At 40.3% G+C, this 16469-nt stretch overlaps 1 protein-coding gene across 1 annotated transcript in view; it reads left to right on the top strand.

The window, feature by feature from the left end:
• Positions 1 to 1299: 1299 nt before the first annotated feature.
• Positions 1300 to 16469, top strand: part of numb (NUMB endocytic adaptor protein) — a 137726-nt gene continuing 122556 nt past the window's right edge. The window contains exon 1 of the mRNA XM_076209726.1: positions 1300 to 1446. The gene's annotated coding sequence lies outside the window, so the exon portion shown is untranslated. The remainder of the gene's footprint in view (positions 1447 to 16469) is intronic.

Raw genomic sequence — 16469 nt, 5'->3', positions numbered from 1 at the left:
ATCAAATTATATATTTTTTCGAAAGTAACGTAGTTTAACGCACACAGTGAAAATATCATCATTAAACTCTATCTGGCGATAGTTAGACCCATCATTGACTATGCGGTACAGTTTTGGTCTCTGTCCTATAGGCTGTATGTTAATTCACTAGAACTGTTACTGAGTGGACGCCGCGAGATAGGAAGTGTGGAAGAGGGAGACCACACATATGGTGGAGAGACGAGATCGAGAAGTTTGCAGGAGTGACGTAGCAGAGGATGGCATGGTCGTGTGATTCGTGGAATGCTATGAAGGAGGCCTTTGGTCAGCAGTGGACTCGAGATGGCTGATTTGATTGATTGATTACAGAAGAGAATGGCCTAAAACAAGGACTTAGAAAAACGAAGAGTGCGAGATGAGATGATAGAGACATGGGTCAAGAGCTTTAACAAGGGTGCTGTAGCTAAGGTCATCATATTAAGGCAGCAGCATAGGACTCGTACTAATAAATCTAAAATGGACAAATTTAGGTTAAGAGGGAATGGAATAGGTTTAGTAACCCTGTAGTGAGCGCTGAAACAACTAGTTATTTAAGAAAATATCAGATAACTTCATGAATAGGAATGACAGGTGGTACGGGATATGGTACATTCTAGTAGACCTTATGGTTTCTAGCATTCTCCTCCATTCTCATGTTCATCGTATTCGGCACGATTGAAAACCAAGGCTAAAGTATTATGAACTTTACAGTGAGTGTGCAAAATGTTGTCATGCTTTAACTACTTCTCACATGCTAACATTATTTCTAGAACGTAATTGGTGATCTTTTTGTTAGATGATCAGGGTAACCTAGCAACGAAAGGCAATGATGCAATTCTAGAGAGAACGACAAATACACAAGGGGGTACTATATGGTTGTAAGCCGGAACGGCTACAATTTATTCCAAAAGAAGCGAAATATAGGCTACTCAAAGACACATAGATATTGTATCGTATTTTGTGTAGTGAAGAATTCAATTATAAGATATATTAATTGAAAATCATAAATACTTTAACTATCTTCATGTGCTGTGCCCGATTAATTTGAAAACCTGTTATTCTACATGTATATTTCTCCTGTCAAAAATCGTGGATCTTTAAGGTGTACAGAATTTTGTACTTCACATCATAGATGAATGTAGATTAATCACATAAGTACATACTACGATCATATAAAAGAAACATTAAAAGTTGTCAGAGCAGTGAATATTGTTTAGTTTGTTGTTTATCCAACAGATGGCATTGATCGTTTTGTTTTGAATAACGCACGCGCACTGCAGTTGCGAGTTGAGACGTGGTCGGGTGAAGGTGTTAGTACCGAGTTTTGTGGTCTGTGTACAACTCTTCGTGATTTAGATATTTATATTGTGGATTATACTCCCGGGGAAGAAAGTGCAATAATACTACACAGTCTACAGTGAATGCAAGGTAAGTTAATGACGTATGTGGCTGTCTTGGATGTATTAAGGAGTACAGTGGTTGCTCAGGTTCATCGGTGTGAGTAACGATTATGCAGGTAAGACTACTGAAAATATCTCGTACAATCATCAACCATTCACTAACGTTCCGCGCCCCCTCGTAACCGGTGAGGTTGAAGGTATTTTAACACAGTGTGTGCAAAGAGTCCCTCGAACTATGTATCGTGGGTGAACAACCCTTGGTGAGTTTGGCACAGTTGTCAGGCGTGAAAACAGGTAACCAAAGTTTAACGTCTTGACACATGCTCCTAGGTGAAGTGTGTCATGCCACACATTCTACTTGGTTCGGGATCGTCACTGTGTCACGTCACTTTACGTCGTGTGAACGTATCCGATAGACGTCGGAACGCCGTGGATTCGGTCTCATCAGTGCTCCACGACGCAGCGTTGAGTACGGCAGACATGAAGAACTTTTAATGCCACCCAGGGCGAATTATATCAAACACCGTGATGCATTTGAAGACGAAAATTTAATAGCTGGGATGGCATATTTAATCACTAAGTTGCTAGTTTATTTCTTCAGTTGATTTCAGGGTTGCCTTGGTTATAGTTTCCTATCAGTTTGGGCACGTCTTCGCATTAGGAAATCCGTGTTGGGTATTACCATACTCTTCATGAGTATAGAATGGATGACATCGTTGTCCAATTGTTCTAAGATCAAAAGTAGCTAGTCAGTACACTAAATACAATGTATACTGTGAATAGATGCAGTTTTCATGTGTCTGAATTGTATTTCATATATGAAGTGATCAACTGAATTACAGGGTTATGTACCATCCAAATGTGTTGCTACTTCTTGGAAGTAACACTACTAGTGAATTGTCAAATGCAATAGTTTGTGAATACATCATGTTTTATTGAAGTTTGAAATGTACAAGTTTTCAAATATGTAGTGACAGTTGGTATACTGTATGTCATAATGGTGGAATGGAGATATATTTTTTGTCAATGCTTAATGAGATGATTATTTTTTCATTGTAAATCAGATTTAGAGAATGCCATTTCATGCAGCCAAGAAAAACTGTACTTGTACTGTGGTAATGGGTCTTGTTTGACTTGGGTCCTGTCTGTCCTGAATAAATTACAACAGCAAAAGCAAATTTTGTATAGATCATGATGAAATTGAAAGACCACTTAAATGGACAAGTACCATATATAGTGTGAATATCAACAAGCACTGTAAGGCCCCGACCATGCCAGCGGATGATATGTAATAGATATTTTTAAATTTACACCATTTAGGCTGTGTTGTTTGAAGTTGTTTGATTACAGGATGATTTAAATTTTAATGACTGGATAACTGTAGCTTGTTGACAAGTACTGGTTACTGGGGAGTTAGCTGAGGAAAATGTGGCACTGTATTACTGATTTTTGTAACATGGGTCCTTTGCAAGGAGGGTCATTCAGGAATGAAATAAACATAGACATGCAAGACAGTGATAACTTGTACATAAACACAATGAACATGTCAGACATAAAGATATGAATACCTGTCAAGTTGAACAGACATACCCAAGAACATAATGGTATTAATTTTTCACTTAAATGGATAGCTGCAAAAGCTAAGTTGTAAATTAAAATAAGATGCTATAAGCAAGTAATATACAATTAAATGACAACATTGGGAACCAGCTCCAAAAAGAAAATAGAACATTAACCTGATAGAAGGCGCAGACTAGCCTCCTTCATTAACACGGCTTTCAAGAACTTATGAGAATTTTACAAGAGTAAATTGAAAGGGGAAAACAAAAACTTATTGATAAAAATGACCAGTGAAATTGAAAACAAAAAATAAAAGTTTATAACGGGCTAAATGGAAGATAGTGTCAAGTATAAAGCAGTAACTTATTGATAAAAATGACCAGTGATGTTGAAAACAAAAAGTAAGAAGTTTATAACGGGCTAAATGGAAGATAGTGTCAAATATAAAGCACGTTTTTCTCGGCTGAAGGACAAGATGAAATTATTTCAAGAAATAAAGAAACATGTTCCTAAAGTCTAAATATATGATGGACACAAGCAGGTTCATAGCCAGATTTATGGGGGGGGGGTGTAGTGACTCCTTTTGTGTTAATTTTAATGTCTGCCGAGCAGGCTCGATCGTCTCTACTTGCATTGGAGGTTAAGGTGATGACAGTTTGAACTCGGCTATCGGCAAGTTGGACCAAGGGTATGGTTCATTGAATTCTACATTACAGAGTCCTTTGTGAGGGGCACTGTCCTAGCCCCTTGATAGGGGGAGAGTTCGTAATGTTAAACCGAATCGTCATTGTACCAAGAATATTAAAATGTTCATGTTAAGAAGACTTCATACTCGTAATTGCATATTGTTTCACTTTTTGAAACATGCCATGCCAAGTTTTGCACCATAATGAACAACATTGATTAAATAGAATGCTTAATAAGGTGCACTCCCATCACCAGAAATGAAAAATTGTTAAAGGTAGTCTGTATACCTTATATGAAAGAAGCAAACATCGCTGATATGTTTCAGTCAGGGTTTGGGCCAAGCCATGAGAAACTACCAAATGAGGGAAAATGTGCAAAGTACACCTATAATTACAAACTTTGAATGTGAAGCATATGAAGAAAGGTGTATAAACTGCACCAGTGACATGCACGTGACAAAGGATCAAGTGTCTGGTATATAGATAACATTAGCTAAGTGGAATATGGCTTCTATAAGAATAGTTTAATATTCAGGTACAGTAGTTGGAAGTAATCAGTTGTTGCCGGAGTTCACTGACCGGAAAAACGTAACTGGGGACTGTCCTTGGATCCTTCCATAGACGTCTGGGAAAAAACCTTGAACTGATGACTACTGTGTTAGTGGTGGTTTGGAGGGGTGGGGGTTCTGTCACTGATTGTAGCAGTAGTATTATGAAGGATGCAGTCAATGTTTGTTAGGTATCCTTATGTTTAAAGATGAAAGAAATACAGTTAAAGTTGATAAAGAGAAATCTTAAACCTAATCAGAAGACACTGTCAGACCCCCTTGTGGCTGCACCTCCAAATAGAAACAAGGGAGTTTGATGGTATTCGAAAATAGGTAGCATTGAGATGAATCTCTAGTGCCTTCACAGGCACTTGGAATTTGAAATTGTTAGTACTGCATAGAAACTGCATTTGGGACAGTAAAACTAATAATAATAAAAGGGCTTACCTCTGATATTCTTTCTTGTATTCCTGAGTTTAGAGGTTTTTAAATGTGTGGTGATGTTGACATTGGAGACAATATACTATGTTTGTGTTGTAAGCCATGCCAAAATTCTCAGAAATTTAAGGTAGTGACAGCATAAGGCCAAGCTAAATTACACATTACTTAAGTGTCCATTGCCAACATAAGTAACATCATGTACTTCTGGTTCACATAGTTACAGAGACAACATAAATATGGCAAGGCTGTCACTTTATATTCTATCTATATATCAAGGGTTTTTTACCCTAAAGGAGGTGGCCAAGTCCAAGGCACAACACACACACACACCCATTCCACTCCTGTCCATTACTCTTGTTTCCCTGTTATCGTAACTCTGATCAGAAGCAATGTAGCAAGACACAGCACATCCGTCACTTCGTAATTTTGATCAAATTTATGTAGTATTTTGAGCCATGTAAAAAGATTTTCCCCCCTTCCCCCCCCCAAAAGGGGGGGGTATAGGGATGAACAAAATAGGTTGGTGGGAGTGTGGGGAAAGAAAAAAATTCTATTCAATTGTATCAAGATGGGTTTAATTTTTACCTTATTGTTGAGGTGCCACATGGGTGAACGAGGATACCCTGATGACACCCAGAATAAAATAGAAAATAGTTATGAATGGAGGTAGTGTCATGCACTTTGTACTGATGTGTTGTAGATAACACTATACATCATAATGATAGTCACAAATTTATTTAAAAATATAGACTACATGTGTTGTCATCAGTATTTACTAGTGTTGGGGCAGCTAGTTTGAAATGGTATCAATTTCTACATTGTGTGTCATGTGACTTAAAGAGGTGAAACTCTGAGGTAAGAAATGACAGTAACAGGCTCTTAAAACTAAGGAGTAACCATTGTTGACAGGCTCAGCATGTATAATTTTTTTGCCACATGTAAGTATTTTTTAATGCGTAACCCAATTTGGCATAGTATTTGGCTGAAAATTAATTCAGTGTTAATGTACTGTCAGTAATAATGAGAGAAATATACTACAGATCTATCTAAAATGCTGTCAAAAAATTTTCATATGAAAATATTTCACTCTGCTTAGAACTACTATAGAACACCCTAACATACATTAGACAAACTAAGGCTGTTCCTAAGAATGGAAGTCTTCCATCAGAAATTATCAGTAACATGGGTCACCCATGACAACCATGAATCAAAGAAATATTCAACAGTAAAGTGTAATGTCCAGCTCCTCTCATTGAACAAGAGACCCTAAGATCCTGGACCTCGCTTCTAATATGTGTCCTTTAATCAACACACCAAGGACTTGAAGGAGGAAATAGGCATACTAATGCAAGTAGCAGACACTTGTTGGTCTACAAACAGCTGTTAACTGTTAACCACACTTGACTACCCCTGCTCATCATGGTTCCCAACATTGAAGAAAACAATTCACCACAGAAAGGACACAGAACACCTTGTACTACAATGACCCCACACTAATAATCCTCGGACAATAACATGGTATCTTCCCTGAGTAACTTATGGTCCTGCCTAGAGGCTGATACCAGTGCCTGAAGGGGCCTTCTACAAGGGAGACCAGGTGAAATGGGTTGGTTGATTGTGCATATATTTTTGTGTAGATATGAATGGTGCCAAGGTGTTTTGTTGTACTGTGCATAGCTTGTGTTAGTGCGTTCAGCCCAATGGGCTGTATTTGTGGTATGGTCTGGCCAATTATATATGATGAATCATCAGTTAATTTTTGTTATTCTAACTGAATTTCACCATGTGATCTTATTTGTATTCAACAGTATCCTCAACTGTGATTGCTTTACTTTCATCTTTATACTTTACTTTTACTATCTCATTTACATCTATGAACCATCAGGACAAACAGTACAGGTAACATGCACAAAAATATTACATTTACGAGCATACCATCAAGTATATCCACTTAAACAGGAGCCAGCACACATAAAGGAAGTTCATCCCAGCTATTTAGTTCATAACAATCTACTATTTGACTTTCAGTGTAGGATTTAAGATGTTATGACTTGAAGCTGCATGCATAATGCACACTTCACATACGAAAACATGTGTGCATAATGCCAGCTCTGTGCTGCCTGTCCTAGTTAGTAGAAATTGCTGTTGTCAGAGTCATACTGACCAGTGTATGATGGAAAGGTTAGAGGTATGTTTTGCTGTATTTGCATTGAGTGTTGTTTTGGGGGAAAATATAGTCATATTTTTACTTGAGGCACCCCACCCCAGTTTATTTTTTATTACATTTCATTTATTTTGTTTTTTTAGGGTTGATGCTTTTTGCTGCAGGGATATAAAAACAAAAATATATTTGAAATATGGTATGGTAAGATGTATAATTAGAGGAAGGTTGTATAATTACCTTATTTGAGAGCCAACACCTTCACATTGGATAAAAAGTAAAAATGTACCCAAACCAACTACTGTACACTACTGTGCTAGTCTGACTTTATTATGGATGAGCCTAAAATGATAAAGTCAGGCAAATAATAGTAGATTGTTAGTAAAATAAGGTAATGAACACAAGTTAGGATAATAAATTGCACAAAATCTACTTGGAAAAGAAAATTAGAGTCGGATGTCAATTATAGAATAATTTTTGCCTTGAGTTTCACACAAGATCCCATTTATTTTGGGGCCCTTAAATAGATCTCTGGGAATGAATGAACTGTTGTATTAGTGTGGGACTGTTTGTTGCTTGCTTGTTGAAGCAGTTGCCAGTTTTCAACTGTGTATATGAAGAGGTGAATGAAATAGTTGAAGTTGATAAAGATCTTGGGCGTGATCTGTAGATAGTATCATCTCACAGGGGATGCACCTTTAGATGTAAATGAGGGTTTTGATAGGTTGTGAATACTGACAGCAGAGAGTTTTCTCAGATACAAGTCCTGTAGATGCCATTTGTTGGTTACACATTGGTGATATCCTTAGGAAAAATTCAAAGAGGATTTGGAGTCTGGTCAAATTAATTAATGTCAGAGATAAGTGGCAAGAGTTTGATAAGAGTGTTGTTTGATAGTGGCAATCTGATATCTTATTTTCTCTCTCTCCCCACCCTATTTTCTGGTGTCTGGTTTTCTGCCCATTTGGAGATTTAAAAGTACTGAAAGCTTTATTGTATAGCTCGTTCGGGCATTGTTATACATTGAAAATGATCATGATAGGACTATCGAAATAAGCACTATGTAATGACTAACCCTTTATTAGTACATTTCACTAGTTATGGTTTTTTCGAGTACAGTACTTTACCATCTCATTTACATACATGAAACCATCAAGACAAACAGTATGGGTAATGTGCACAAAACAAGTACATTTATATCATCGAATATACCCACAAACAGGAGCTAGCACACATAAACCGAATTAATAAAGATGACATAATGGGACTACCATTGTAATTTATACAATACTGGTACTGTACATGGATAGTTGTGATACTTCCAATGGTGATATGTCTGCTGATACAAAGCGTGGTGGTTTGCCCAATACTCCATTACAGATACTTGGGGCCTGTTCGAAGCTTCAGATAAGAGGAAGTAGAAAGAATTTCATTGTTGGAGAAAGGTATCTTTGTCAGGTGATTCCTTAGAAAAATTATAAAGAAAAATTTATCCTCCCAAACAAGGCATTTGGGGAATAGAACATGTCCACAGGATCAGTGGTATGAAATAAAAATATTATTGGATTGAAATGGGTATGGTGAAATCAGGAAGTAGAGTAAATATTGGAAGCAAACAGCGACTTCAATTGTGCATGACAAACAGTTTTAACAAAGAAATCTCCAGTCACAACTGAAATGGGCTCAGAGTTTACAATTATAACCTGTATAAGGTAGGACTGAAATAACTAGGATGGCCAACACTGGAGGAAAGCACAGTACGAGTAGATACCCGAGAATTGCACTATGAATTCTCTGAACAGACCAATTGGTACAATTATTTCTCAGAATCAGTCTTATGTTGAGGCGATAGATTTTCCTTGATTTAATGAAATCTCATGGCGGCAGCTAGAAAGGTTTGATCGATCGCCATCTTCTTGGGTTCAATCGCGGTAGACTTGACAAAGGTCTTACTAAGTTTGCCTTCCTTGCTGCGTCAACGTACTGCTTGAAAGGCTTCTTTATCTGTTCTTATCACACAAAGACTCTCCACTTGCTTCGTATCCACATTTGCCCTCCTTCCTTTACTATCACATTTCAGGCGCACAGCACAAGTAAGTCATAAATGACAATTCGTCAGTTCCTCCTGAAAAATTGAAAACGGTGCGAGGCCATGTTTGTTTATTGGTTAGTCTTGGTGCTGAGGAAGGGGATTATGAAAGCAGAGTCGGTTGACAGTTGTGCGCAGCGTTATGACGTCATGTCGCATATATATATATATATATATATATATATATATATATATATATATATATATATATATATATATATATATATATATATGTGTGTGTGTGTGTGTGTGTATATGTTATTTGATCGACATCACTGTCACTGGTGATTCCATTCAGGTATTTATTTATTCATTTATTATTTTTTTACTGACCTTGTTATTTGGGTATTTGGTATATTACTTTTACCAACTGATGATATCAGGTAACCTTACCAAGTAGGCAACCTTACCAAGTAGGCAACCCCGTCCACCTAGGTGCTATCTCCCGTATGATTGGAAAAGTATTGAATGAATATTATAATAAGGTGATAACATTCTGCTTTCGTAAGACAGTTCCGATATTTTTCAGAATTCGTGTCCGCGTACTTTCAAAATGTATGTTCTTGGAAGTCATTTTTCACCGGATTTTTCTTTTTATAACTGTGAGAACTGTTGGTGGATTTAGTTAAAAAGTGAATAGATGCCAGTAAAGCCCGTCCGAGTCTCACTCAGTATTTTTTTTTCATTTCTTTCTTGCATTTGATAAATGAAACTACTTCGGGTCACACACGCGATCGAAATCTGCATGCTATGCTTGGATCATTCCAAGGTGAGGTTCACAATTTCGCCTCTCCTAAGGTTGCTTCAACGTCTTCGATCACGTGCTCGACTCGTGATAGACGTCTACATCCCGTTTATTTTCTTCTGGCGGGAATGGTTTCCACTCTTAATGTCGCCAATTTTTATACTTTGTTATATGTATATATATATATATATATATATATATATATATATATATATATATACACATTTTCCCCATGGTTGTTCTTATTTCGCTAAATGTGTTATCTCGTTTGGTAAGAATTATATTACTAATATGTCCGCGCCATGTTGAACTGGAGAGGCTGAACAACGCATTGTAGTTTCGGGGTTACCCATATGGAAGTTATGATTGGGAAAGGTCATTGTGGAATCGGTCAGACGGAGACAGTGAGGGGCTTGCCTTCGTAGCAAGACACGTCAGTCATCGATTTCTCTGAACACAAAATCTTTTGGGCACAGTATCAGAATGTGCATATATTTATTCATTTATTCGTTTTATTCTTCATGTGTGGACGTTGATGGCGTGTTTACTTTCGTGTATATTTAAGCACAGTATGTAAATTTTACATCTGTTTGTTCCAGCATTGGGCGCATTTGATGGGCGACGTTTGATAACGGTGGAGGTCCATGACCATGACGATTAGGCCTAACATTTGGTAAAGTCTCGATAGTATATACATCCCATCAGGAATCTTTTCAGTTGGGTAATTAATTACTTAAAAGGCAAATATCTCTCACGGAATGGTGAAAGCGACTTGTTTAATGAATATGCTGCGGTCGAAGTTCTAAGTGAGAAGAATTTGACCGTGGCGACGACGGCAGCTGCGAGACGACTCGCTGCACGCGAACGCCACATACAAATGAATACAATATCTCGCCCTCACGCAAGATTGGGGAGCTGGTCTTTTATACACACACACATACATGCCTATACATACAGATGTACGTACGTACGTACACATATACATGCTATTGTGTCCGTTATGACTCCACATATGGTAATGAGGTAAAACAGAAGTATACACTGTCAGTGACAAGTGTTGATGACGCGTCATTATAGTGTATCTGTCAGCGATAAGAATTGGGATGGTTGGAGATTTAGGGAAGTTATTAATTAGGTTAATTGTAGTCACATTTCAACGGTAAGATCTGACAAACTACCAAGAATATCTAGTCTGTTGTCCTTTGTGATGAAAGGTATGAATTATTATTATTTATTTACTTATTCTTCAGTACTCGAATGCATCTCGTGGCGCGCATGCGCGAACTGCTTATCGGTTACTGGTGAGTGAAAGAAGCATTCCCTGATGTAGAAGAAACAAGAGCTCAAAACAAAAGCTCATCTCGTGGCATCACGTAATGTTGCGTGGGTGTTATAGGTCACGTACTCTGTCACGAGGGTGACGAACAAGTATGTACACTTGCTGATGGGTTACGTGCACCCCATCGCCATGGAAATGACGACACCCCCCTATACACACACACACACACACACACCGTCCCTTTGCCAAATGGAATAGTTTGACTAGGGCATTTCGTAAGGGTTGCTTATGAACTGAAAGTTGTTTTGGTATTAATTCGTTGCCCTTAAGCAGCGTTTCTATCCTGAGGAATAATATCGCGCCCGGGGAGGAGGGAGATGTTTGTGGAGCGTAATTGGTTCGTTTTTCTTGTGACGAAATGGAGATGACAAGGGGCATGTGGAGCCACGGCCACTGTTGAAAATAAATGCATTTAAACAGAAAGGGACCAACGACGCTCTCAGTGTGTAATAGTTTTTAAAAATGCAGCTGGGTTGGACTCGGGTTCTAGAATAGATGTATACATGCATGCGCATTTTTATGTATATTTTTACTTGACGAATTTTACAGGGATGTGTTGATGTTCATTCTCTCCATATATACCTTATTCTTTCTTCTCATCTCTCTCTCTCTCTCTCTCTCTCTCTCTCTCTCAAAGGATTACAAAAGTATTACAAAGGCGGAGCATGCAGACAGGAGACCTTTTGGTCCATAACTAGATCGGATGTGAAAAAATAATGACAAAAGAAAATATAAGGAATAACATGAATGCATATAGTTAAATAATAAACAGCAGGCAGATAGTAAATAATAATAAATTGACATATAACTAATAATAAATGTGAAACAAGCCAATGATAATAAACAGACAAATTGCAACAAAACAAATAAACAAAGGGATGGGTAGCACAGTCTAAGCAGAGTCCTCATAACATCTTTGCTGTGGTTCTTGTCGGGTTGTCTAAAGCAGTGTGACGGACCTGTGGAACAGGGGTGGAGGGATGGATGGATGGTGGATCTGAAAGGATGTGGTTCCGAACCTTCTTCTTGGGTGTTCTTCACAGGGTGTCCATGAGCTGGGAGTGGAGGTGTTGTTGAAGGGTGAGCTGTACGGTGGGCCTCAGCTCATGAATGCAAGAAAGAAAAGCTATTTTCACTATTTCCTTGTTTGTTGATTAAATTGTTATTTGTTTATTTTGTATTTGTTGGTTGTTTGCACTGTTTCCTCTCCCTCTCCCTCTCTCCTCTCTTTTCTCTCCCTTCATCTCCCCTCCCCACTCTCAGTCTCTCTTCCACTGCCCTCTCTCTCTCCCTCTGCCCTCTCTCTCCCTCCCTCTTTCCCTCCCTCTTTCTTTCTCTCTCCCTCTCCCCCCCCCCCCTCTCTCTCTCTCTCTCTCTCTCTCTCTCTCTCTCTCTCTCTCTCTCTCTCTCTCTCTCTCTCTCTCTCTCTCTCTCTCTCTCTCTCTCCCTCCCTCTCCCCCCCAGTGAAGGTCCGTGATTCGAGAAGCAAGTGTAGCATCTGCAGCGGCACCCCCGGTTGTCAAGGCAGCGTCGCCTTCAGGATTATATTGGACGAAAGAAAAGAAGCCTTTTGTGTTCCCCGATCTATATTTATCATTTTTTATTGTTCGTGTCTGTTTTTTTTTTTTTTTATAGCTTCCGTTCAGGAAAATTTTGTACACAAATCCTGATGTTCTAGTGTATATGTGTGTGTGTGTGTATATATATATATATATATATACGGTATATATACATACACACACACATTAACTATTCCCAAAACTCCCACTATGATTTTTTTAAATTTATGCTTATTTTGCATTTATAATTTTTCCACGCCAATCGTTCTTTACAAAAATCGCCAAATTTTGGCAAAAAAAAAAAAAGGCCAACTTGGCAACACTGGATCCCGCCCGCCAGCCAGCGACTGACCCCCTCAGGTAAATATCGAGCGTGTGTATCTAGTCTGCTCTGATTCAAGACTCAAACAGTTCGAGGTATCAGGTTGTTTCTTTGTGTGTGTGTGTGTGTGTGTGTGTGTGTGTGTGTGTACCTTTTGTATACAGGAAAGGAACAGTCCTTGTTCCTATCTCCTCTCCAGTTTATCACAACTAACCTCGTGTGTGTGTGTGTGATTCACCATGGTCTTTAGATTACGTGTTGGACTCAAGATCGACGGCTGTTTCCCTCCCGGAAGAGAGCTCAGAACTCGTATATAATCGACCTATGGGTAATGCTGTGACCTTACACGCACACACTCCCAACTCCCTGTCCACGAGAGTTGGAGTAACGGCTCGCAGCGCAATGATACTGAAATTATTTCGGTCCTGGGCTGGATTCGAACCCGGACTTCCGTAGTGTCAGCCGGGAACTCTACCAACTGCACCACGAGTTGTGTGTGTGTACCGTACATATTTTATACTGGCTAATGTCTAGAGGAATACACTCGGCTGAATGTCATTCATTCAATTAAGATTTATGATTGTAATTTTTCTCGTGGAACTGCAGCCTTGGTCTGCAACGTCATGGATAATATTGTTTCGTGATGCAGACAGACCTCGGTAAAGTGCTCCCCCATGTCGGGGCAAGAACGACCCTAAATTAGTATCTAAATATTCCCTAATTTTCCCCCAAAATTCCCTAGAAATTGTCCCCATATGGTCATGTATCCGATAATATATAGCAATGTTTTGTGTGTGTGGCTTATAAGGAGGTAATCAGATTAAAAATATAATTGAAATGTTCTCTTTGGGAACATGGACAAAGTAAAATGTTTATAATCTTAGCGAACTGGGGAACTGAGCAGGGTAATATGGACGGAAAATTTCCTACCTAGGGAGAACTTCCCCGGAAAAGGGAGCATTGGCTGGGAAAATTCCCCGTCTGAGGAGAACCTCCCCGGAAAAGGGAGCATTGGCTGAGTGGTTCTCGTGAGAGACTTGGATCAGTCTTGCTTGCGTGCGGCCAATGTGTAACCTTGGTGGTCACGGCGCGTGACGTCATAGTCTTAACTCGGTTTGTGCCTCCTCCTCCTCTTCGTTTTCTTCCTCTTCCTCCTCGTCTTCTTCCTCTTGGAGCGCACGAACAACTCGCGTCACTTGGAAGAAGGATGTGACGTGATACTGGAACCACCACCCATCTCCTCTCTCTCTCTCTCTCTCTCTCTCTCTCTCTCTCTCTCTCTCTCTCTCTCTCTCTCTCTCTCTCTCTCTCTCTCTCTCTCTCTCTCTCTCTCTCTCTCTCTCTCTCTCTCTCTCATCTCTCTCTCTCATCTCTCCCATCTCTCCTATCTGTCTCTCTCATTTCTTTCGTAAGGTGTTTTTTTTTTTGCCTGCCTCAGAATCAATACGGCTGTAGTTTACATCCAAATATATATTTCTGACATAGTCTATCATGCCTGGCTCTGAAACTTTATTATTAGCTCTTAATCGAACTGTATATCCCCACCCATCTCTCTCCCGTTTGGGATAACAACCCCTATGGACATTGGTGACCATACTTATGTCACAAGAAACCAGACCACTTCCTTCGTCTGTGCGACCTTCCTTCAATTCTGACGAGGATGGAAGCGCTGGTTACTGACGTAGTGCAAAGGTCATTATTTCATATTGACCTTAGTTAAGGGCTGCGAGCGCGCGTGTGTTGTCTGCTGCAGGTGTTGAAAGGGTTTATTACACTGGGGTATTTTCCCTCCGACATTCTAGCTACCTTCAACCTCCATATGAATAACTAGAATGCGACTTAGATTACGTCCATCGTGCCAAAATTTGAGGACAGTTGCATTGACGACGTCTCCAAATTAATTGATCTTAAGAGTTCGTTTTTACCTGTGAAATATATACGTATGATTAGTTACTAACTGTAGTAGACCTAATACCAAGAATGGTGTGTGTTTGTGTGTGATAAACAATGGTCTTGAATCACGTGTAAGACTCGTGATCGATTGCTATTTCCCTCCCGGGAGAGAGCTCAGATCGTGAATGACCGACCTATGGGTAATGGTGTGACCTTACGCGTGCACACACACCCGACTCCCCGCCCACGAGAACTGGAGTAACAACCCGTATGTGTGTGTGTGTGTGTGAGAGAGATAGAGAGAGAGAGAGAGAGAGAGTTAGGACGCTGGGGACGTTCCCTTTGGGACCCAAGGGGAAGGGGTGGCCGATGACCCGGTGGGGGGTGGGGGGGATTGAGAATTTTGTTCCGAATGCTGAAGGTTCGTTCTCAGGGGAGCTCTCTTCCTGAATGTCAGGATTGATGACGTCATCTTGCCCACCGAGGATGGGGTGCCACAGGGATGAATAAAACCACCTGACGGCAGTCGAGAGGAGGTGGAAAGTGCCACTTGGCAAGGTAGGTGTTGAATGAGGTAGGTTGTAAGGCCTTCGAGGGGGTACCATGACGTCATGAATAAAATTGGTTGGCGTCAGGACGAGTGAAAGGAAAAGTGTTGCCCAGTACGTGGCGCTCCTCTTCCTCCTCTTCTTCCTACTCTTCCTTCTCAACTTCCTCCTTCTCCTCCTCCTACTCTTCTTCCTCTTACTCTTCCTCCTTCTCACCCTATTCTTCCTCATCTTCGCTTCCTTATTTTCCTCATAATCTTCCTCCTCCTACTCTTCCTCCTCTTACTCTTCCTCCTCCTACTCTTCCTCCTCTTACTCTTCCTCCTCTTACTCTTCCTCCTCTTCTCCTCTTCCTCCTTCTCACCCTTTCTCCTCCTTTCATTCTTCCGCTGAATAAAATCGACCGAGAGAGGGGAGGGGGAGGTGTCCGTAACCGATCAATCCTCTGATCACTTCGGAGGCGCTCGTGTTTCAGCTCTCTTCGGTCTCTTGGCGTCACAATGTTTCGTTCACAATGTGTGTGTGTGTGTGCAAACGCACGTTTCGTCATGCTCTTGGAACACGTGTTGGACTAGTGATCGACTCTTGTTACCCTCCCGGATGAAATCAAAGGGGCTCATACATTGTGTGTGTGTGTGTTCGCGCCTACTGTAGCATCAGCAGCAGCAGCAGTCACAGATCAAAGCTAGTCCCTCCCCCCCTAAGGGCTGCTGTTGCAGTCAACAAAGGTCAGGGTTCAGAACGAAAAAGGACCTCTGGTGGCTCTGGGAACCCCCCCCCCCCTTCCACCCTCCATCCTTTCTGTGCCGTCCCCTTAGCGCGGCCTTAGTTGGGCTTTACTAAGGTCAGCCGGTTTTGTGTCTGGAGAGGAGGGCCTGAGCACTCTTGTTTTCTGAAATACATTCAGTATCGCTGCGCTGCGAGTCGTTACTCCAACTCTCGTGGGCGGGGAGTTGTGTGTGTGTGTAAGGTCACGGCATTACGCATAGATTAGTCATATATGAACTCTGAGATCTCATCCGGTAGGGTAGTAATTGTCGATCATGAGTCCAACACGTGATCCAAGACCGTGGTGAGTGGTGGTCCTACAGGGCGGACAGCGAAAAGTACCGTCCCCTCATCGAGTCTTAATTTTGACGTATGAATACCCTCGCCTCCAT

Source organism: Oratosquilla oratoria, chromosome 26 (assembly GCF_046742065.1).
Source record: "Oratosquilla oratoria isolate Oo_2021 chromosome 26, ASM4674206v1, whole genome shotgun sequence".
Lineage (NCBI taxonomy): Eukaryota > Metazoa > Arthropoda > Malacostraca > Stomatopoda > Squillidae > Oratosquilla > Oratosquilla oratoria.
The sequence above is the reverse complement of the archived record's forward strand: the minus strand, read 5'-3'. Positions and strand labels throughout refer to the sequence as shown.